Consider the following 25,429-nt stretch of genomic DNA (forward strand, 5'->3'; position numbering starts at 1 on the left):
CCAGAGGGAACCTTTACCTGGCCACGAGGGTCCAGGGTGCGCCCCCTGCCTCGTGGGCCCCGAGTGGCCCTCCTCCACTTATTCCTGCACCCATGCTTTTCTTCTTCCTTCCAAAAAAATCACCAACCAGCTCAAGCGCGAGTTCTAGCTCATTTTGCTGCCATTTTCGATCTCCTTGCTCAAAGCTCCATTCACAAAACTGCTTTGGGGGATTATTCCTTGGTATGTGACTCCTCCAATGGTCCAATTAGTTTTTATTCTAGTGCTTTATTTATTGCAAATTCTTGCTGTTAAGGTGACCCTGTTCTTAAGCTTGCATGTCAAATTTAGTTGGTCCCAAGTCTATACCTATACTAATTACAGACTCCCTAAGAATTACCACATTAATTAGAATTTACTGACCGTTCATCCTATGGGACCGAATTATTATGGTGGAGATTAACCCACAAAGACTCCCTAAGAATTACCACATTAATTAGAATTTACTGACCGTTCATCCCGTGGGACCAAATTTATTACAGTGGAGATTAACCCACAATTTTTTGCTTAATTATGTGCTTAGTTCCGGTAGAAAAAATTCTAAATTACGGCCCATAGTCCTTCACGGCTGTAGAAATAGAAGCCGTCACCCTTATCCCTAACCTCCTGACCCCAACCATCCCACACATCACGCCATGGATTGCGCCGCCGCCCTGCTCAACAGCCAACGCCGTCGCCGCCTGCCCCATCCGTCGTCGCTCCCGCCGCATCAACCCTCTGCCGCATCCCACCGCCATCATGAACCATCTCTCTCCTTGGTCTTCTGTCTTTGACCAATACTGGGTGGCGGCTGTGCTTCCGGTCGCGTGGTGGCGATGTGGCTGGTCGAGGGAACACAGGTAAGCCGGACTGTCACCTATTTGTCGATCTGTGCCCACCTCCTATTCTTCCTCTCCCCATCGAACATCATGTCCGCAGTTACTGCCACACATGGCGCTCTCCTCTCCTGCAGTGTTCCTGTTGTGCCCCTTCACACATTGGACCACCGTGGCGCGGAAGTACATGGAGAAGATCGCGCTGCTCTTAGCAAATTCGGGTGTTTTGAGTCGGCTACCCAGCAAGGTAATTTTTCCTTCTCAGAAGTTCTTTCATGGAACTTGGGTGGAATGGATTCGTGGGTGTGCTTGGTGGAGTGCCATTAGATTGCCATGTTAGTGGGCAGTATATCCTCTCCCGCACACACGAACTTGGGTTTGCCAAGGAAATAGGTCAATACTACTATCATTTGGCTTTGCAATGATCATTTACATAGTTCTGTTTTTTCAAATCATGATGGTTTAGTTTGTTTGTTACCAGCTGCTTCAATTAGGACTAACAGTCGAGAGTTGTCGATTGGATTGAATTTGGAAGAGGACAATATAATTCTGTTATAGTTTGTGGTTCAGTTAGCTTTGAAAAAATGTTTAGGTGATGAATAATACACAATGAATTGTTTTCTGTTGCCCAGTGTACTACAATTTAATATGCAGAATGTGAGCTTAAACTTTTTGCCAAGAAAATGTCTGTGTGAAACTGCTAATTCCCGGAAGGAGTAATTCATTCCCCGCCCAAGTACTTATTATTGATTGATGCTTCATCCGTTTATGCTGCAGGGGTATGGTCACATGGATGATTAGCATCTTTTGGCAAAAGCATGTTAATTCACTGAAGAAATACTACTGCACCTATGACTATGAGCGGAGATGTCCACTCACGATTTTTGAGGACCACTTGAGGATGTGATCAGTAGTGCAGCTTCAAAGCTGCTTGATATGACATAGTGTTTGATTTTTACAAATCTGAAAGTCAAGCCTAAGCAATGTTACGGTTCAGATCTAAACCTTAAACTTACTGATTATTTGTTGTGCGTTACTAATCTGACCGGCCATCGATCTCCACCTTAACCTTATTTATCTTTCTTATTAGCTCCACGTCTCTAGCGTCTATAGAGTCCTAACCCAAGAATATCTCCTGCCGCCTTCAGTCCAAACCCTCGGCAAGAGTCTCCCCTGCATCCTCCTCTTCTCCTTGCCGCCTATGTCTCCTTCTTTTGCTCCTCGGGTCGCTATTGTGACGCGTCCGTCGTCTTTTTCATGAGGAGCTAGATGATTTCAGTCTGAGATTACATCCTCCTATAGAGAATCCTACCCTTTCCATGCTGTCACTGTAGCCAGGTCTAGCAAAGGGGATAAATTTATGTTGCAAATGAGATGCTAAAGTTTATATGCAGAGGTGTGCAACTCTGTATCCATCAACATCCATACTTCAGGGTGGAGTAGAGGAAGGGAGCATTTACCAGAGATGTGTTTTTAGCAGCATTATTTTTAGATAAAATAATTATACCTGCTTTTATCTGTAAGCTGCACACAGGGCAGAGGATGCAATTTGGTTTAGAAGAAGAAGAAAACACATTGACACTATGGCTTATAATTCTTATGATAGTATCAGAAAATATATGCAATATGATTTAGGTAACAAAAACACAGCATTATGTCTTCGTTGGAAAATTTGCCACTCCGGAGACATAGACAGAATTATCACTTTCATCTTATTAATGGTATTTTCTTAAAGTAAGAAGATAAAGAAGAGATGGGTTTATATGAAGCAGGCCTGCCGCAAGAGTCAAAAGATGATGTCTCAGTATTTCACATTTAAAGCAAGGACAAGTGCTCATAAATGATTATATGTATCTACTTTATTAAACTAGCATATTAACTAATCACCCGAATCCATGTACTCTATATTCTTACTGATTGCATGACGTTCTTTTGCTTCTTGATAAATATGTCCATTTTCATTATTATTTCATAATATCTGCTATGTACAGTGGCATCATTGAGCATTCCTTTACTTTTCACATTTCAGTTCAATGTTCTGCACAGTGCACAGTATAACGCTACATTGGATGGCGCTATTAAATACTTCGAGGTCATGTGACAGAGCACGAAAAAAGAACTATTGAGGTATGTTTTATGCTCATACTACGATTTTGAGATTCAGATGCAGTTTTATTTAGAACACATTTTTATCATAATATTCAATTCCAATGCATTTGGAATGGGTCAAGTCAATTGTAAGAGTTGAATTAGCTACTTCGCCTTTGAGTCCTTTGTTGTTTAGTTGTAATTTTTTATTCAATAAATTCCTAAATGCACCATTTCTTATGAGCAGGTTTTTTTTAAATCAAAATCACAATGTTATATATATGTTTCGTGCCTCTCACGTCAATTCTAAGAGGGCACAGGTTGGGTTCAATATTTTTATCGTCAGATCTAACCATGATGAAGGCAGGCCCCTCCGATTGCTATTAGGAATGTGGAAGGTTGACCAGCCGTCTCTTCCTCTCCATGGTGTGCATGTTAAGAACTTATGCAGCAGCGGACGCCAATTTCATGGAGCCGTCAGCATCAACTTTTGTGGAGTCCTCTTCTAGGATCTGATACGAGTCCCTCCGACATCAGATAAGGTAATCACTTACCTACTCCTCTCAGATCTAGAAGTATTGTGTATAGCGCCCCATGTGTTACTTTGATTTAATAAGGTTGAAATACTAGAAGTTAATGGTGACCAAGTGTTGATTTTGGACAGAATAGTCTCAGTAGTCACAGTGCCCATGAAACATTGCGATATGATCAAGTTTTAATGTACATTACCGAATATACCTGATATGAGTAGGGTAGAAAAAACATTTGATATGGTATTTTCTTGCATATATTTAGTAATTAGGCCTTTCCATTTTCTGAAAGAAAACTGATGTATGTTGCCCTGATTTTCCTGTGTAGGTTTGGGTATGCATGAGGACGAATCGGATAATCAATTGCAAACTAATTGTATCGTATGTTGTGTACTATCGACGCATTTGCTTGGGTGGAAAAGTCTCGCTTCTGATTACAGCACTTTCAGAAGACAGTAGAAGTCGTTTGGTTCAGCCCTTCTGATTTGTGTTACGGTGCTATCGGATAAAGCGCTTCACTTCGCTTCCGTGAAAAAGTCCGATCACGGCTGGATACAGGATCCTCTCCACTACGCATTCACTCACGGCCAAGCCAAACAAAACGCATATTCAGGACTCAGGAGGAAATATCAGAGGCAAAGCTTCCCGACAGTAAAAATCAAAAACGATACAAACGTGGAACCAAACGCCTCCCATATTTCTTCGGTTCCACTTGGAAAACATAGATTGATTATGTATCAATAAACCATGTGTTAGTCAAGACAAAAACATGGATGTGAAGCTCAGGTTTGTTAAGTTGTTTGGCTGTACGTGTGACATGGTTCATATACATATTGCTAGCTACTTTATTTTTCATTCATTAATAATACTATATTGAAGAAAATTACCATGTTATTTTGGTTATCATTGTCATTTAGTATCTAATACTATTTTACCCCATGGTTATAGTTATATTTTCAAATACATATCAATGTGCTTTATATTTTATGCGGAACTTTCGCTTATTGGGAAGTGAACAAATGTGAGCCATCCTTCCATAAAAAAATGACATGGCACTTTTCTTAAGTAGGTTATTATCCTGTTATGTGGTAGAATAATAAGCGTTCTCTAATTAATAATTCAATAAAATCAGTCCTAACCGTTGTCAAATTGCATCTTAGATTGTCTATATATATTATAATCACCGCATGCACTTTTCAATTACCAACTTGGATCACCTTCCAGCTGCATCTTTGGTGAGAGGAATACGGAACAGACGAATTGGTAACTTCTCTTTTGTGAGAGAAAGATAATTTGGTAGCTCAGTTGGACATGCTCTTTCAATTATAAAATGAGTTACTGCAGGGTCAAATGGTCCAGAACTCCGTAGCATAGACTTTGGCTAAAGTTAGATGGTGCCTTAGTGGATAAAAGAAAAGAGAAATACTACTATTACATGGAAAACATTTCAAGTTTGTACCATGTGAACCAAAGTGTAGGTTGGATCAGTTCTAACCTTTTGGTTTTCCCGTGCGCTTCGTTCTGACAGGGTTGCTATCAAAAAAACATAGTTCATGCATGTTTTGGATATGATTATTTTATACAATTAGTCTATGCTTTATTAAAAAATCCGTAATTAGAACGCCCTAAAAATAATAGTATGAGAAATAGTAAGTGAATAAAACTAGCATTTTCTAATATTCATCTTTCAGGCTATATTAGTTGTATAAATATTGATTCTTCTTCAGGATGCCTAAGCAAACACAGATTTTTTGTCGAATCTGTTGTACAATGAAATAAGCATACTGTGATGCATGTGTTCCAAAACAATCTGTAGTGTGAAGAAATTAAAATTTCAACAGCTTAACTATAAGGCTATATTCATCATACCTTTTTTCCAAAGGGTTTAAGTAATGCATTGTTGAAAGCTAGCCCGTGCATGTGCACGGGTCGACGACTAGTAGTTCTAATGCATGATATAGTCTCTAGGCACTTGTGGGAGTAGTTGCTATCAATCTTATTGAGTTTGGTTTACTTTTATTTTGAGTTACTAAAAATTTCAGAAACTTTTTCAGAGAAAAATGCATAGAAAGTTGTATCAAGGTGGTTCTTCAAGGAAGCAAGGACCGAGGCTTGCAATACGTGAGCCAGATGATGAACTACCTGGGGAAGCTTACGTGCGGCCTTGTGAATGGCCGTCAAAAGAGTTTATGGTTCGAGCAGGCATTAAGGATGAATTCGATGCATATGTGCGTAATGCTGATCTTGAGGAATTCATGCAAGATAAGTGCCCTCAATACCAATATTTAACTGATTCATTTGTGAGAAGGTTTAAATTTACATCTTCGCGTAATTGTCACAATGTACTGTTTGATCTTTATGATAAATCATATACCATGGTCTTAGAAGATTTTACTACTGCTTGTAAACTCCCACAATGGGTAGTGCTAGTGAACCTCGCAAATTTGAATTTAAAGATTTTCTTACTAGTATCACTATGGGGGAATCCAGAGAAATAGCACAAGCCACCATAGGGAGCATTCATTTTCCTGCTATACATTATTTTGCTCTTTTTATAGGCAGATGCGTAAATGGTAAGAACGAAGCATGTCACATGTGTGTTCCTGACCTTAGCATTCTCAGGAGTGCGGTGTTAGGAGATAAACAATATAACTTGGGGGTCATCGTTGCATGTAGGTTGCATAATAATGGTTTAATTGGAGATTTGTTTAGTGGGATTTATGCAACCTGTATAGCTAATTATCTTGGGGTACCCATACATGAAAATGATAGAGAGTTGATTTCTGCTTACCTAGATTATAATGCCATGGTTAACCACCAGTTTATTGAAAGGAAAGAACAATCCCTCCAATATCGACTAATCTTTGACAGACGTCGCGCTATCCATATTACTCTCCCTGCTCCTGCTTTCTTTGACTATCAGGCAAAAAGAAGATATATTATAACCAGGGAGGAAGCGAACGAGTACGAGAAGAGGACGGAGGCAGCTCGCCGCCAGGCTGTCGCTCGTGAGGCAATGGCTTGTGCATCTCAGTACGACCCCAGTTACAACTTCGAATATCCACCAGGCCATCCATGGGCATAGACCAACTTAGGCCAAAAGCCTAAGCTTGGGGGGTACATATTTCTCACCGACATCACATTCATGTTCACACACTCATTCTAGTTGTCGGTGCTCATACTTTTTCACTGTGCTATCCATGCTAGTTTATATTTTATTTTCTTGCTTTCTTCTCGTGTGTTTGAATAATCTTAAGAAAAAAATTAGTAATAGCTTTTAGCTAGTTTACTTTTCATGCCTGTAGTAGTAATAATTAAAAGAAAACTCAAAAAGATTTCTCATTCTTCCTTTTGCTTGTTGGGAGCTTTCCCGTGTAAATAGTTTTATTTCCATTCTTTGGGGGTTAAAAGGAGAAGACCTTAATAGAATTTTTAAGTGTCTCTTTTATGCATAATTGATTGATTTAACCAAGATCCCATATTATATTGTCTTCTCTCTTAAATTGAATGCTTGCAGATTCCAGCTTAGTCCAATGCACGTGCACTATTATTATTATCCACACTGTTCGGTCGTGCAAGTGCAAGGAAATAATGATGATATATGTTGAAATGATTGAGATAAAAGGAGCTGGTATGAACTTGACCTATCTTGTTTTTGTAAATATGATTAGTTCATCGTTCCTGATTCAACTTATTATGAATAAACATGTTTGCAATGACAAGTAGAGATTATAGTTGCTTATGTCATGCTTAATTAGCTAGGAGTCTATAATGGTTTACCTTGCGTGCCAACATGCTATTAAAATGATTGTGATGTGGTATGATAAGGTGGTATCCTCCTTTGAATGATTCGAGTGACTTGACTTGGCACATGTTCATGCATGTCATTCAAACAAAATCAACATAGCCTTCATGATATTTATGTTAATGGTGGATTATATCCTACTCATGCTTGCACTCAGTGTCTATTAATTTTAATGCATGTTCATGACTGTTGTCGCTCTCTAGATGGTCGCTTCCTAGTCTTTTTCTAGCATTCACCTGTACTAAGCAGGAACACTGCTTGTGCATCCACTACCATAAACCCCAAAGTTATTCCATGTGAGTCCACCATACTTTCCTATATGCGGTATCTACATGCCGTTCCAAGTAAATTTGTATGTGCCAAACTCTAAACCTTCAAATGAAATTCTGTTTTGTATGCTCGAACATCTCATGTATCAACTAGGGTTGTCTGTATCTTCCATGCTAGCCGGGTTATTCTCAAGAGGAGTGGACTCCGCTCCTTAGTCACGAGAAAATGCCTGGTCACCGGGATGCTCAGTCCCATGCTCAAATCAAATCAAAATAATTGCAAATGAAACTCCCCTAGGATTGTTATTAGTTGGAGGCACTCGTTGTTTTGGGCAAGCCATGGATTGATGCTTGTTGGTGGAGTGGGAGTATAAACTTTACCATTCTGTTTGGGAACCGCATATAATGTGTTTAGCATGGAAGATGTCGAGATCTCTTGGTTGTTATGTTGACAATGAAAGTATACCACCCAAAATATTATTATCTCTGTTTTAAAAGTCGAGCTTTGGCACCTCTACAAATCCCTGCTTCCCTCTGCGAAGGGCCTATCTATTTACTTTTATGTTGAGTCATCGCCCTCTTATTTAAAAGCAACAGTTGGAGAGCACCTTTGTCATTTTCTTGCATTACTATTATTCTATATTGTGTATGACTATGACTGGATCTCTTTTACCATGAATTACAATGTTTAGTCAGTCCTTCATCTTTAAAGGTGCTCTGCATTTATGTTTTGCGGTCCCAGGAAGGGCTAGCAAGATATCATCTTGTTATATCATATTATGATTGTTTTGAGAAAGTGTTCTCATCCGAGTTTTATTATTATTGCTCGCTAGTTGATTATGCCATTTGATATGAGTAAACATGAGACCTAAGTGTTATTGTGAATATGGTTAGTTCATAATCTTTGCTGAAAACTTGAATGCTGGCTTTACATATTTACAACAACAAGAGCAAACAGAGTTTGTAAAAGTTTTCTTTATCACTTTCAGTTTATCAACTGAATTGCTTGAGGACAAGCAAAGGTTTAAGCTTGGGGGAGTTGATATGTCTCCGTCGTATCTACTTTTCCAAACACTTTTGCCCTTGTTTTGGACTCTAGCTTGCATGATTTGAATGGAACTAACCCAGACTGACGTTGTTTTCCGCAGAACTGCCATGTGTTATTTTTGTGCAGAAAATAAAAGTTCTCGGAATGACCTGAAACTCCATAGAAGTTATTTTTGGATTTAATAAAAAATACTGGCGAAAGAATCAAGGCCAGGGGGCCCACACCCTGTCCACGAGGGTGGGGGGCGCCCCCCCTAGGGCACGCCCCCTGCCTCATGGGCCCCCTGGTGCTCCAGCGACCTCAACTCCAACTCCATATATTCACGTTCGGGGAGAAAAAAACCAGAGAGAAAGATTCATCGTGTTTTACGACACGGAGCCGCCGCCAAGCCCTAAACTCTCGCGGGAGGGCTGATCTAGAGTCCGTTCGGGGCTTCGGAGAGGGGAATCCGTTGTCGTCATCATCATCATCAACCATCCTCCATCACCAATTTCATGATGCTCACCGCCGTGCGTGAGTAATTCCATCGTAGGCTTGCTGGACGGTGATGGTTTGGATAAGATTTACCATGCAATCAAGTTAGTTTTGTTAGGGTATGATCCCTAGTATCCACTATGTTCTAAGATTGATGTTGCTATGACTTTGCTATGCTAAATGCTTGTCACTAGGGCCCGAGTGCCATGATTTTAGATCTGAACTTATTATGTTTTCATGAATACATGTGAGTTCTTGATCCTATCTTGCAAGTCTATAGTCACCTATTATGTGTTATGATCCCACAACCCCGAAGTGACAATAATCGGGATACTTCTCGGTGATGACCGTAGTTTGAGGAGTACATGTATTCACTAAGTGCTAATGCTTTGGTCTGGTACTCTATTAAAAGGAGGTCTTAATATCCCTTAGTTTCCATTAGGACCCCGCTGCCACAGGAGGGTAGGACAAAAGATGGCATGCAAGTTCTTTTCCATAAGCACATATGACTATATTCGAATACATGCCTACATCACATTGATGAACTGGGGCTAGTTCTGTGTCATCCTATGTTATAACTATTACATGAGGAATCGCATCTGGCATAATTATCCATCACCTATCCAATGCCTACGATCTTTTCACATATTGTTCTTTGCTCAGTTCCTTTTCGTTGCCACTGTTACAATTACTACAAAACTGCTACTGTTACTTTTGCTACCGTTACTGTTACTTCCATACTACCTTGCTACTAAATACATTGTTGCAGATACTAAGTTATCCATGTGTGGTTGAATTGACAACTCAACTGCTAATACTTGAGAATATTCTTTGGCTCCCCTTGTGTCAAATCAATAATTTGGGTTGAATACTCTACCCTCGAAAACTGTTGCGATCCCGTATACTTGTGGGTTATTAGATGGCCATAAAGCCTTAGCCATGTTCCTCATTGCTTTCCGAGCTCGTTCATGCACTTTGGATAGCTCTTGTAGCAGGTTGCCTTGGAATCCGGACACTTCTCCTTCGAGACGTCCGGTTAGCACACCTACAGCAGAAAACTTGTCAAAATTTCAATCTGGAGACTGTGTGAGAGTAAGGTTAAAAGCATATTGAATATGCCACCTTTGAGCTTCCTGCTCTTCTTCACAGCATCAGACAGTTGGGCTCTTAAGTCCTTCAGTTCCTCGGCTTGTTTGATGTTTGCATCCTGTAGCTTATTCTTCTCAGTTATGGTCCGTGTTAATACACGTTGACCAACGGCTTCTTGCCCTTCGACATGTTGTTTGTCCGCTTGAGCATCTGCTTGAGCTGTTCTTTCGACCCTACATGCAAAGCGATGCATTGTTACGAAATATCGTTATAGGCACGAAATTTTATTTTCGGGCTACGGTTGTATTTACCATTAGGTGCCTTCTTGGAGTTCTTTAACTCTTCCAGTTCGGCGGTGGCAACAGTTAGCTTAGTTCGACATTATTCTAGTTCCTTGGACAAGGTGTTGTTTTTCTCTTTGAGTACCTGAGGATGTAATGATTCTTTAATTAGTTAGGCTAACCACTTCAAGACTCGGGGGCTACTAGCATATGATTATTAAATCTGCATAAATTCTTACCCGCATATCTTTTGAAAGTTGGTGAGTGGCGCCAGCAAGTTAATCACGAGCAGCTCGGATATAAGCATCTGCTGAGCTAAGAGCGTTGAATGCCTCCTCGGTAAATTTGGATTGCGCATAGCCGCTCTCCGACGCCGATGATTGATCGCACTCTCCACTTCAGAGTTGGTGATAGATACATTATCCGAATCCTCGTGGAGGTGATTATCCAGCATTTTACCCGTATTGACCCCAGTCCTCGTGATCAGGTCCAGGACCGGATTAGCCTATGCATGACCGGCCGGGTCTCCGGATACAGTCCGACGTATGTTCCTCCTACACATTTGCACAGCAAGAAATGTCACCAGCTGGCTTATCCCCCGAGTACGTGATAAAACTCATACCTCTTTGATGAATGAGAGGGCCCGCAGATAACGTCGCTTGCTTTCCTTTTCGAAGAATCGCCTTGTGCAGTCGTCGTCTTCTTAAAGGGCGCCTTTGCCGTAGGGTGATGCGACAAGCGACGCCCCTTGGGAGCATTATACAGTGCGGCAGGTGAGTCACAAGGGGCAAATTCTTTTTGAGGAGATGACTCCTAAGTACTCACATGGGAAGTGGGGATAATGGGTAATCAGCTATGATGGCCACTTCTGTGCCGTCGTAGCTCGTCTGATAAAAGACGTCGTCCTCAAACTCTGTGGATATATCCGGATCTTCTTCAAATCCGGGATCTAGGTCTTGATTATGATCCTCCGGCTGTGGAGCGGGGTAGTAGATCCCTTCGACGACTTTTCTCATCAAAGGTAGCTGGAGTATAATCAATGGAGTTGTACATAGATAAGCTGTCTCAATAGTTGAGACAAGCAAAATCTTCCTTCTCTCCTTTGTAAAGGTCGGCTAACATAGCAGCCAAAGCGGCAAAGTTGGACGGACCCTTGCGCCTGCAGCGCGATGTGTCATCCTCCCTGTTATAATGCCACGCGGGGAGCCCTCTGAATTGAAGTGGCTGAACGGATTGCGTTATTGAAATCCCCATTACCTCAACCATGGACAGTTCAGAATGGGCGAGTATTTTGATCTTGTTCGCTAGCCTCTTAACCTCCACACCGTCCCCTTCTTCATAACTTCAGGGACGCCAGCTGGCGTGCTTCTTTAAAGGAGCAGTGGAGAATTCGGGAAGGCCTTGCCGGATTGGGTCCGGAAGGACAACATCTTCGATGTAGAACCACTTCGAGGGCCACTCTTCAGATGCCTTCTTCGGAGTGTCGGTATGTATCCTGTTCCGCCTATGCGCCATAGTTCGGCGCTGCTGATACATCTCTGTTGTATCTACTTTTCCAAACACTTTTGCCCTTGTTTTGGACTCTAATTTGCGTGATTTCAATGGAACTAACCCGGACTGACGCTATTTTCAGCAGAACTGCCATGGTGTTATTTTGGTGCAGAAATAAAAGTCCTCAAAATGTCCTGGAAATCCACGGAGCAACTTTTCAAAATTAATAAAAAATATTGGTGAAAGAATCAGGGCCAGGGGGGCACACCCTGTCCACGAGGGTGGGGGCGTGGCCCCTCCCCCTGGGCACGCCCCCTATCTCGTGGGCCCCCTAATGCTCCACCGACCTCAACTCCGACTCTATATATTCCATTTCACGGAGAAAAAATCAGAGAGAAAGTTTCATCATGTTTTACAACCCGGAGCCGCCGCCAAGCCCTAACCTCTCTCGAGAGGGCTGATATGGAGTCTGTTCGGGGCTCCGGAGAGGGGGATTCGTCGCCGTCGTCATCATCAACCATCCTCCATCACCAATTTCATGATGCTCACCGCCGTGCGTGACTAATTCCATCGTAGGCTTGCTGGACGGTGATGGGTTGGATGATATTTACCATGTAATCAAGTTAGTTTTGTTAGGGTTTGATACCTAGTATCCACTATGTTCTGAGATTGATGTTGCTATGACTTTGCTATGCTTAATGCTTGTCACTAGGGCCCGAGTGCCATGATTTCAGATCTGAACCTATTATGTTTTCATGAATATATTTGAGTTCTTGATCCTATCTTGCAAGTCTGTAGTCACCTATTATGTGTTATGATCCGACAACCCCGAAGTGACAATAATTGGGATACTTCTCGGTGATGACCGTAGTTTGAGGAGTTCATGTATTCACTATGTGTTAATGCTTTGGTCCGGTACTCTATTAAAAGGAGGCCTTAATATCCCTTAGTTTCCATTAGGACCCCGCTACCATGGGAGAGGGTAGGACAAAAGATGTCATGCAAGTTCTTTTCCATAAGCACGTATGACTATATTCGGAATACATGCCTACATTATATTAATGAGCTGGAGCTAGTTCTATGTCACCCTATGTTATAACTATTACATGATGACTTGCATCCGACATAATTATCCATCATTGATCCGATGCCTACGAGCTTTTCACATATTGTGCTTTGCTTATTTACTTTACCGTTGCTACTGTTACAATTACTACAAAACTGCTATCGTTACTTTTGCCACTGTTACCATTACTATCATACTACTTTGCTACTAAATACTTTGCTGGAGATACTAAGTTATCCAACTGTGGTTGAATTGACAACTCAACTGCTAATACTTGAGAATATTCTTTGGATCCCCTTGTGTCGAATCAATAAATTTGGGTTGAATACTCTACCCTGAAAAACTGTTGCGATCCCCTATACTTGTGGGTTATCAAGACTATTTTCTGGCCCGGTTCCTCGGGAGCATAGCTCTATTCTTTGAGTCACTTGGGATTTATATCTGCTGATAACTATGAGGAACTTGAAAGATGAAAGAACTAAGATTTCCCCTCAACTACGAGGGGAGGTAAGGAACTGCCATCTAGCTCTACACTAGACTCTCCTTCCGTTTTGAGTAAGCTTGCGACACCTAAACCTGCTACTGCTATGAATTCTGATCTGTCGCATCTTATTGATGATGCCACTTCTACTATGCATGACACTTATGATGAAACTACTTCTATGCTTGATACTACTGTGCCATTAGGTGAATATCTTGATGAACAACTCGCTAGGGTTAGAGAGAATGAAATTATTGAAGATGAAATCATTGATGATAGTGATGATGAAGGTTCTCCCTGTAACGCCCCGGATTCGATGCGCCAGGTGTCTGTCAGTTATTCGCCGTCGTTGCGATGTCATTTGCTTGCGTGTTGCATTTTATCATGTCATCATGTGCATCTCATTTTGCATACGTGTTCGTCTCATGCATCCGAGCATTTTACCCGTTGTCCGTTTTGCAATCCGGCACTCCTATGTCCTCCGGCGTTCCCCTTTTGTCTCTCGTTGTGAGCGGGTGATTAAACTTTCTCAGAATGGACCGAGTCTTGCCAAGCGGCTTTGGTATAACACCGGTAGACCGCCTGTCAAGTTTCGTGCCATTTGGAGGTCGTTTGATACCCCAACGGTTAACCGGGTAACCGTAAAAGCCCCTTTTGTCTTGCAGCCCAACACCCCTTCCAAGTGGCCCAAAACCCATCTAACTCCCGTCCATGCTCTCGGTCGTTCGATCACGATCGCGTGGCCGAAAACCGCTCCTTATTTGGACTCTCCTAGCTCCCTCTACCTATATATTAGTCCCCCTCCCCCGAATTCACGGATCAACCCTAGCCCCTTCTTCCTCCGCGCGCCGGACACGTCCGCCCGGCGCCGGACACGTCCGCCCGGCGCCGGACACGTCCGCTGCCACCCCCTCGTCCAACCACAGTGCGCCACGTCGCCCTCGCGCCCGCTCTCTCTCTCCTCCGCCGCCCGCGGCCCGCCAGGACCTCGCGAAGCCCGCGCGAGCCCATCTGGGGCCCGGGTCGGACCCCGTGCGCCGCCGCCTCGCCCGTTCGCCGCCGCTGCGCCTCGCCGGCGTCCCGAGCGCCGCCGCGCCATCCTGCTCGCCGCCACCTTCTGCCGCCGCTCCGGCAGGAGCTCGCCGGAGCCCGAGCTCCTCCCGCCTCCGGCACCTCGCCCCGCCACCAGGCGCCCCACCGTGGCCATGGTGCCGCCTCCGCCGCCGCCTCACCCGAGTTCCGGCGCCGCCCCGCCACCTCGGGCGCCCGCGCCGCCGCGCCTCCCTTCGCCGGCGCCCGCCGCCACGGTGCCCCCGCGCCGTCCCACCGCCATGGCCGCCGCCCGGCCCGGTCGCCCGCCGCCCAGCTCCCCCCTCGTCGCCGGCCATCGCCGGAGTCCGCGCCGACCTCGCTGGCGTCATCCTCCGTCGCCGGATCTGGAGGTGGACCAGATCCACCAGGCCACCGAACCAAATGCGCAGGCCCCGTCCCGGATCTCATCATCCCGCTCCGTCCGATCCCGTTGACTTTCTCGCAGAGGTTGATTTTCCTCTAAGTCCCTAGTTTTTAACATTATCATGCCATGTTCATCGCATCATATCTCTGCATCCGTAGCTCCATTTCATGCGTGTAATATGTCAAATTGTTCGCCTCGACGAGTACTTCATTTCACTCCATTGCATCATGTTCATTTGAGCTCATCTTGATGCCTGAATCTTCGTTGCATGAGTGCTTCATAATGTTAGTTCCTGTTTCTTAACAGAACTTGCTGATTTGTCATTTTTGCCATGATTGATGTGTGCATCCTATGAGGTTGATATCTACATGTGTTTTGAACTATGCCATGTCTTCTTTACAGAGGTGCTTACCATGTATTTTTGTGATCAATATGGTGACTAGCACAAGCATGCAAACTAGGCTTCGTGATATTGCTGATTTTAGTTCCTGTTCTGCTGTTATTTTGATGCCATGTAAACTTGATGCTACAGAGATATCCATGCTTATTTTGAGATACTTCAGTAAGGATGTTTTGAACATATGGTTATTGTCTATCCATCCCTGCCCTTGGTTGCAATTATGGAGTAGTCTAGCATGTCATTTTCATGCTCTACGTTTGCTTCAAAATGTTTCCTGGCAGATTGTTTACATGTTATTCAATTTTGCCAAGGTTGCTATAGTTGATCCTTGCATGCTATGAACTTGTTCTTGCCTTGGTTGGTTACACAAACATGTCTTCTTGCTGATGCTATGCTTATATTGTCATGCAATGCTTTGTGGTGAGTGAATCAAGCTTGTTAAGTAGGGCACTTGATGTTGCTGTTTTGCTAGGCTGAATCTGTTATTTCGTGATGCTATGTAAACCTGCTCCTACAAATCATTCTATGCATAATCTGGAGATGTTCACTAAATATGTATTGTTCTACATGTCATGCTCTATCCATCCATGCCCCTGGTTGCATTTATAGCTTGCTGTAGCTTGTTCATATCTTGCTCCAAAGTTGCTTAATAATGTTGCTGTCAGCCTGTTAACATTATGTTCAGTTGTTGCCATGTGTTTTGCTAGTGATCCATGCACCCTATGAACTTGCTCTTGCCATGCTTAGCTTCAAAAACATGTCTTCTTACTGTTGGTTGCCTTGCCATGCCATGTATTGCTCTGTGGTGAGTGGTACAAGCTCATCAACATGCCTTCATAATTCTGTTCCTGCCATGTATGAATCTGTATTATAACTTGCTATGTTTACGTGGGTGCCATCATATCTTCTGATCCTTTTTGGCTCATGGTCAGTAAGGGACTTTTGATCTATGCATTTAGTAGTATCATGCCATGCCTTTGTTTGCCATGATAAGTTCCAGTAACATGTTGTTTAATAGCTCTAAACATTGCAGCCTGATGTTATTTTCTGCAAAGTCTGAACTGTTATTATTTGCAATCTTGCCATGTGTGTTTGAGCATGTTCTAGTGATTTCTGGAGATAGCTCAGTGTTCATGTTTTGTTATGCTTTACCTGTACATCATGCCCATGCCTTTTGTTTTCTTGTTGAGGTCCTGTAGCATATTGTTTTGGTGCTTGCAATATGCCTAGTTGCTGTTTTGGACAGATTGTTGCTATAACTTGTATAGAGTGGGTGTGTTGAACCGTTGCTCCGTTTTGAGTGTGCTCTATATGAAACTTGCTTAGAATTGCATGTAGTTTCATATTATCATGTTGCATCCTTGTTTTGAGGTGTTTGCTTGATGTTTGGGTGCATTTTGCATCAATACCATGTTTAACTTGTGTTGCTCATATCTTCTAGGCCGTAGCTCCAAATCTAATGAACTTTATATGTAACTTGACTAGAATCTCGTGTAGATCATCTTGGTGCATCTTAACTTGCTGTTTAACAACTTGAACATAAGGTTTATTCAGATCTGGACCAACTTCGAAATTTGCATATGAGGACTTACCGGAATTGTTATATGTTGTTCCCGGCCTCATTTAAACTTGCCTTGATGTGTTGCTCTTGTTTGCATCATCTCTTGCCACGAGTAGCTTCATGTAGCCTTGTCATGCATCATGCTTGTTGTGCATCATGTCATGTTCATGTGTGGTGTGTTTACTATGTTGTGTGTTTCTTCTCGATAGTTCCTGTTTCATTGCGATCGTGAGGATTCGTTCGTCTACGCTTGGTTCGGCTTCATCCGTTCGTCTTCTTCATGGAGTCATTCTTCTTCCTTGCGGGATTTCAGGCAAGATGACCGCTACCCTGGATCTCACTACTATCATTGCTATGCTAGTTGCTTCGTTCTATCGCTTTGCTGCGCTACCTCTCACATGTTTATCAAGCCTCCCAAATTGCCATGAACCTCTAACCTTTGACACCTTCCTATGCAAACCATTGTTTGACTATGTTACCGCTTTTGCTCAGCCCTCTTATAGCGTTGCTAGTTGCAAGTGACGTTGAAGATTGCTCCATGGTGGACAGGATTTTGATTGGGATATCACAATATCTCTTATATTATTAATGCATCTATATACTTGGTAAAGGGTGGAAGACTTAGCCTTTCGCCTGGTTTTTTGTTCCACTCTTGCCGCCCTAGTTTCCGTCATACCGGTGTTATGTTCCCGGATTTTGTGTTCCTTACGCGGTTGGGTGATTTATGGGACCCCCTTGACAGTTCTCTTTGAATAAAACTCCTCCAGCAAGGCCCAACCTTGGTTTTACCATTTGCCTCACCTAGCCCTTTTTCCCTTGGGAGTCGCGCTCTCGAGGGTCATCTTTATTTTACTCCCCCAGGCTAGTGCTTGTCTAAGTGTTGGTCCAAACTGAGAGATGTCCGGCGCCCCCTGGGCAACCGGGGTCTATGCCAACCCGATGTCTTGCTCATCCGGTGTGCCCTGAGAACGAGATATGTGCAGCTCCTATCGGGATTTGTCAGCACAGCGGGAGGCTTTGCTGGTCTTGTTTTACCATTGTCGCAATGTCTTGTAAACTGGGATTTCGAGTCTGATCGGGTCTTCCTGGGAGAAGGAATATCCTTCGTTGATCGCGAGAGCTTATCATGGGCTAAGTTAGGACACCCCTGCAGGGTATAATCTTTCGAAAGCCGTGCCTGCGGTTATAGGCAGATGGGAATTTGTTTATGTCCGGTTGTAGATAACTTGACACCAGATCCGAATTAAAACGCATCAACCGTGTGTGTAGCCGTGATGGTCTCTTTTCGGCGGAGTCCGGGAAGTGAACACGGTTTCTGGGTTATGTTTGACGTAAGTAGGAGTTCAGGATCACTTCTTGATCATTACTAGTTGACGACCATTCTGCTTGCTCTCTTCTCGCTCTTATTTGCATATGTTAGCCACCATATATGCTTAGTTGATGCTGCAACCTCACCACTTTACCCCTTCCTTCCCTTTAAGCTTTGCTAGTCTGATACCCATGGTAATGGGATTGCTGAGTCCTCGTGGCTCACAGATTACTACAACAACAGTTGCAGGTACAGGTTTATACGATGACCATGATGCGAGAGCGATGTTGACTTGTTTTGGAGTTCTTCTTCTGCTTCTTCTTCGATCAGGGGATAGGTTCCAGGTCGGCAGCCTGGGCTAGCAGGGTGGATGTCGTTTGAGTTTCTGTTTGTGTTTCATCCGTAGTTGGATGATGCTCTTATGTATTGTGATGTTGTATTCGTGTGGCATTGTATGCCTCTTGTATGTATCCCCATCTATTATGTAATGTTGATGTAATGATATCCACCTTGCAAAAGCGTTTCAATATGCGGGTCTATCCTTGGTGGGACCTTCGAGTTCCTTTTGGATAGGGTCGCATATTGGGCGTGACACACCCCCTAAGTATGAATTTCCTGTTGTTCCTGAGGGTTATGTCATGGATGAAGAAACTGCTATAGATCTTTTTGCGTGCAATGATAGATTTGATCTTAAGAAATTACTAGCTAAACTTAAACAGAAAACTCTGAATGCTAGAATGAAATATGACCCTCCTTTTGCTACTTCACCTATCTTTGTTACTAATAAGGATTATGAATTCTCTGTTGATCCTGAGATAATTACTTTGGTTGAATCTGATCCTTTTTATGGCAATGAATCAGAAACTGTTGTGGCACATCTTACTAAGTTGAATGATATAGCCACCCTGTTTACTAATGATGAGAAGTCTCGCTATTAATATATCCTTAAGATATTTACGTTCTCATTAAAGGGTGATGCTAAAACTTGGTTCAATTCTCTTGATCCTGGTTGTGTGCGTAGTCCACAGTATATGATCTATTACTTCTCTGCTAAATATTTTCCTACTCATAAGAAACAAGCTGCCTTGCGGGGAATATATAATTTTGTGCAAATCGAAGAAGAGAGTCTCCCACAAGCTTGGGGGAGGCTTCTCCAATTACTTAATGCTTTGCCTGATCATCCTCTTAAGAAAAATGAAATACTTGATATCTTTTATAATGGACTAACCGATGCTTCCAAGGACCACTTGGATAGTTGTGCTGGTTGTGTTTTTAGGGAAAGAACAGTCGACCAAGCTGAATTGTTATTGAATAATATGTTGACTAATGAAAATAATTGGACTCTTCTTGAGCCAATTCCTGAGCCAATTGAGCCAACTCCTGAGCCTATTCCTAAACCAGCTCCGAAGAAGAGGGGTGTTCTATTTCTCAGTCCTGAAGATATGCAAGATGCAAAGAAATCAATGAAACAAAAAGGTATTAAAGCTGAAGATGTTAAGAATTTACCTCCTATTGAAGAAATACATGGTCTTAATATACCGCCTGTTGAAGAAACACATTGTCTTGATAACCCCACACAGGTAGTGAAGGTAAATTCTCTCTACAGATATGATAAAATTGAAATCCCGTCTACTAAGTTTCATGGCCAATGTTTGGATGAATTTGATGACTTTAGGGCTAGGCAAGAAAGTTTAATGCTTATGTTGGAAGAGAATTAAAGATAATGCTTTAATGATAGAACGCTTGAGTGATTATATGGCTAGAGTTAAAGGTGAACTTAAACTCCTTAGCAAATATGCTTCTACGGTTACCACTCAAGCAGAGCAAGTACTGAAAGCTCAAAGTGATTTGCTCGATGAATTAAATAATAAACATGATTTTGCTGTTAGAGTGGTTACCAGAACTGGTAGAATGACTCAGGAACCTTTGTATCCTGAAGGCCACGCTAAGAGAATCGAGCAGGATTCTCAGAGAAATAATTTAGATGCACCTAGTCCTCCTAAAAAGAAGAAAAAGAAAAATGATAGGACTTTGCATGCTTCTAGTGAACCTGTTGTAGACACACCTGAGAATCCCAATGATATTTATATCTCTGATGCTGAAACACAATCAGGTGATGAACATGAACCTAGTGATAATATTAATGATAATGTTCATGTTGATGTTTAACCTAGCAATAATAAGGATGTAGAGATTGAACCTGATGTTGATCTTGATAACCCACAATCAAAGAATCAATGTTATGATAAAAGAGACTTTGTTGCTAGGAAGCACGGTAAACAAAGAGAACCATGGGTTTAGAAACCCATGCCCTTTCCTCCTAAACCATCCAAAATAAAGTATGATGAGGATTTAATGATTAGACATGTCTTCTTACGTATGCGCCTAACCGATATGCTTCAAACAAATCCTTATGCTAAACACTTGAAATATATCATTACAAATAAAAAAAGATACATGAAGCTGAAATCTCCACCATCCTTGCAAATTAAGGGTGGAATACCTAAGAAACTTGGTGATCCCGGAGTACCCACTATACCATGCTCCATCAAAAGAAATTATGTTAAAACTACCTTATGTGATCTAGGAGCCAGTGTCAGTGTTATGCCTCTTTCCTTATACCGTAGACTTGAATTAAGTAAGTTGACACCTACTGAGATATCCTTGCAAATGGCTGATAAATCAACTGCTATACCTGTCGATATTTGTGAGGATGTGCCTGTTATCATTGCGAATGTTACTATCTTAACAAACTTTGTCATTCTTGATATTCCTGAGGACGACAGTATGTTGATTATCCTTGGTAGACCCTTTTTAAACACTGCAGGTGATGTTATTGATTGCAACAAAGGCAATGTCACCTTTCATATTAATGGTAATCGGCATACGGTACACTTTCCAAGGAAACAACCTCAAGTTCACAACATAAACTCTATTGGGAAAATTCCATCAATAATTATTGGAGGTTTTGAATTTCCTCTTCCTACTGCAAAGAAAAATTATGATATTCTTATTATTGGGGATGTTCATAACCCCGTTGAGGTAACCTAGTGCCAATTCTAAATTTCTCCAGTTCCATGTTATTCAGAATGAGTTTGTTAAAAAGACTTGATCAACCTTGTTAGTGGATTCCTTTTGATGACCATGAGATGGATGAACCTAGAAGGCACCACCTTCTGTACCCTCTCTTTACTTTCTATTAATTAGAATAAATAAAGTAGAAATAGTATATTTTGCCTGTTTTCTGAATTATCTATGCAATAAAAAATTTCCCGAAAATAAAAGTTCTCCAAATGCCATGCCAATTTAATATGATTTTTTCTGGAATATTTGAGAATATTTGGCACTGAGAACACATCAGGGGGAGCAAGCACCTGACCATGAGGGTTCAGGGTGCGCCCCTGCCTCGTGGGCCCACGGCGGCTCCCCTCCACTTATTCCTGCACCCACACACTCCATCTTCCTCCCAAAAAATTCACCATCTAGCTCAAGCACGAGTTCTAGTTCATTTTGCTGCGATTTTCGATCTCCTTGCTCAAAGCTCCATTCACAAAACTGCTTTGGGAGATTGTTGCTTGGTATGTGACTCCTCCAATGATCCAATTAGTTTTTGTTCTAGTGCTTTATTCATTGCAAATTCTTGCTGCCTTGGTGACCCTGTTCTTGATCTTGCATGTTAAATTTATGAGGTCCCAAGTAATTCTAATGCATGATATAGGCTCTAGGCACTAATGGGAGTAGTTGCTATCAATTATATTGAGTTTGTTTCACTTTTATTTTGAGTCACTAAAAATTTCAGAAATTTTTAGAAAATGATGAGGAGATTATTGAGGGGCTCTTCTAGTCAAGGCTCCAAGGATAAACAAGCTAAGGAGAAAGAAAAGGCCAAGTATAATCTTCCTCGCGTAGCGGAAGTAAGGCCTTGTGAGTGGCCATGTGATAATTTCTTGAGAGCAGCCGAGATTTATGAAGACTTTTATTCTTTGGCTGAAAATGCGGGCCTCACAGACTTCCTCCATGACCGGATCAAACAGTCATTACCTTGTCTTGCTGATGGCAGTGTACGCGCATTGAGGCTAGACATCCTCTCCAGAGCCTGAGCCAAAACCTCCACTGGACCCTTATCGTCCATCCTGTTATCAGTGAGATCCGGAGGAGATCGCCAGCCAGTGGTATTCAGATGACACTCCTCAGTACATCGGGGAGAGTAGCCATGATCCATGGGCATAGACCAACTGAGGCCAAAAGCCTAAGCTTGGGGGAGTACGTATTTCTCACCGAGTTTACATTCATGTTCACACACTCATTCTAGTGTCGATGCTCATACTATTTCATTGTACTATCCATGCTAGTTTAATTTCTTTTTCTTGCTTTCTTCTTGTATGTTTGATAAACCTTAAAGAAAACCCAAAAAAATAGTTAGTTTAATTTCCATGCCTGCAGTAGTAGTAATTAAAAGAAAACCCAAAAATATTTCTCATTCTTCTTTTGCTTGTTGGGAGCTTTCCCATGTAAATAGTTTTATTTCCTTTCTTTCCTTTGGGGGTCGAGAGGAGAAGACCACAATGAAAATGTCTAAGTGGCTCTCATATCCATGATTGTTGATTTAACCAAGAGCCCATATTACCTTGTCTTCTCCCTTGAATTGAATGCTTGCAGATTCCAGCTTAGTCCAATGCACGTGCACTATTATTATTATACACATCGTTCGGTCGTGCAAGTGAAAGGCAATAATGACGATATACGATGAACTGATTGAGATGAGAGAAGCTGGTATGAACTCGACCTCTCTTGTTTTTGTAAATATGATGAGTTCATCGTTCCTGATTTAGTCTATTATGAATAAACATGTTTGCAATGACAATTAGAGATTGTAGTTGCTTATGTCATGCTTAATTAGCTAGGAGCTTATAATGGTTTACCTTGCATGCCAACATGCTATTAAAATGGTTGTGATGTGGTATGATAGGGTGGTATCCTCCTTTAAATGAATTGAGTGACTCGACTTGCCACATGTTCACGCATGTAGTTGAAACAAAAATCAACATAGCCTCCATGATATTTATTTTCATGGTGGATTATATCCTACTCATGCTTGCACTCGGTGTTGATTAATTTTAATGCATGTTCATGACTATTGTCGCTCCCTCAGTTGGTCGCTTCCCAGTCTTTTGTTAGCCTTTGCTTGTACTAAGCGGGAATACTGCTTGTGCATCCAAACTCCATAAACCCCAAAAGTTATTCCATATGAGTCCACCATACCTGCCGTTCCAAGTAAATTGGTATGTGCCAAACTCCAAACCTTCAAATGAAATTCTGTTTTCTATGCTCAAGCAGCTCATGTATCAACTAGGGTTGTCTGTATCTTCCATGCTAGGTGGGTTATTCTCAAGAGGAGTGGACTCCGCTCCTCATTCACGAGAAAATGGCTGGTAACCGGGATGGCCAATCCCATGATAAAAAAGATCAAAGCAAATCAAAATAATTAAACAAAACTCCCCCAGGATTGTTGATAGTTGGAGGCACCCGTTGTTTCGGGCAAGCCATGGATTGATGATTGTTAGTGGAGGGGGAGTATAAACTTTACCATTCTGTTTGGGAACCACCTATAATGTATGTAGCATGGAAGATATCGAGATATCATATTTGTTATGTTGACAGTGAAAGTATACCGCTCAAATAGTTATTCATCACTATTTTAAAATTGAGCTCTAGCACCTCTATAAATCCCCGCTTCCCTCTGCGAAGGGCCTATCTATTTACTTTTATGTTGAATCATCACCCTCTTATTAAAAAGCACCCGCTGGATAGCACACTATCATTTGCGAGAATTACTATTAGTTTATATCGGGTATGATTTGACTGGATCTCTTTTACAATGAATTACAATGTTTAGTCAGTCCTTGATCTTTAAAGGTGCTCTGCATTTATGTTTTGCGGTCTCAAAGGGCTAGCGAGATACCATCTTGTTATATCATATTATGATTGTTTTGAGAAAGTGTTGTCATCCGAGATTTATTATTATTTGCTTGCTAGCTGATTATGCCATTGATATGAGTAAATATGAGACCTAAGTGTTATTGTGAATATGGTTAGTTCATAATCTTTGCTGAAAACTTGAATGCTGGCTTTACATATTTACAACAACAAGAGCAAACAGAGTTTGTAAAAGTTTTTCTTTACCACTTTCAGTTTGTCAACTGAATTGCTTGAGGACAAGCAAAGGTTTAAGACTGGGGGAGTTGATACGTCTCCGTCATATCTACTTTTCCAAACACTTTTGCCCTTGTTTTGGACTCTAATTTGCATGATTTGAATGGAACTAACCCGGTCTGACACTGTTTTCAGCAGAACTGCCATGGTGTTATTTTTGTGAAGAAATAAAAGTCCTCGGAATTTCCTGGAAATCCACGGAGCAACTTTTCAGAATTAATAAAAAATATTGGCGAAAGAATCAAGGCCAGGGGGCCCACACCCTGTCCACGAGGGTGGGGGCGTTCCCTCGGGGGGCCCCTGATGCTCCAACGACCTCAACTCCGACTCTATATATTCTGTTTCGCGGAGAAAAAAATCAAAGAGAAAGTTTCATCGCGTTTTACAATATGGAGCCGCCGCCAAGCCCTAATCTCTCTCGAGAGGGCTGATCTGGAGTCCGTTCGGGGCTCCGGAGAGGGGGGGGGGGTTCGTCGTCGTTGTCATCATCAACCATCCTCCATCACCAATTTCATGATGCTCACCACATGCGTGAGTAATTCCATCATAGGCTTGCTGGACGGTGATGGGTTGGATGAGATTTACCATGTAATCAAGTTAGTTTTGTTAGGGTTTGATCCCTAGTATCCACTATGTTCTGAGATTGATGTTGCTATGACTTTGCTATGCTTAATGCTTGTCACTAGGGCCCGAGTGCCATGATTTCAGATCTGAACCTATTATGTTTTCATGAATATATGTGAGTTCTTGATCCTATGTTGCAAGTCTATAGTCACCTATTATGTGTTATGATCCGACAACCCCGAAGTGACAATAATCGGGATACTTCTCGGTGATGACCATAGTTTGAGGAGTTCATGTATTCACTATGTGTTAATGCTTTGGTCTGCTACTCTATTAAAAGGAGGCCTTAATATCCCTTAGTTTCAATTAGGACCCCGCTTCCATGGGAGGGTAGGACAATAGATGCCATGCAAGTTCTTTTCCATAAGCACGTATGACTATGTTCGGAAT

The 25,429-nt window shown here is 42.1% G+C and overlaps 1 long non-coding RNA gene across 5 annotated transcripts; it reads left to right on the plus strand.

Annotated features, from left to right (window-relative positions):
- Positions 1–611: 611 nt before the first annotated feature.
- On the plus strand, positions 612–7,307 carry LOC123093473 (uncharacterized). Of its 5 annotated transcripts, XR_006445356.1 has the most exons (6): positions 612–878; positions 992–1,101; positions 1,632–2,981; positions 3,190–3,484; positions 3,801–4,258; positions 5,527–7,307. It is a non-coding gene; the product is annotated as an uncharacterized lncRNA (long non-coding RNA). The 5 variants fall into 5 exon arrangements; XR_006445354.1 differs by lacking the exon at positions 5,527–7,307 and having other exon boundaries at positions 3,801–4,384; XR_006445358.1 differs by lacking the exon at positions 5,527–7,307 and having other exon boundaries at positions 3,289–3,484; positions 3,801–4,384.
- The last annotated feature ends 18,122 nt before the right edge of the window (positions 7,308–25,429 follow it).

Source organism: Triticum aestivum, chromosome 4B (assembly GCF_018294505.1).
Source record: "Triticum aestivum cultivar Chinese Spring chromosome 4B, IWGSC CS RefSeq v2.1, whole genome shotgun sequence".
Lineage (NCBI taxonomy): Eukaryota > Viridiplantae > Streptophyta > Magnoliopsida > Poales > Poaceae > Triticum > Triticum aestivum.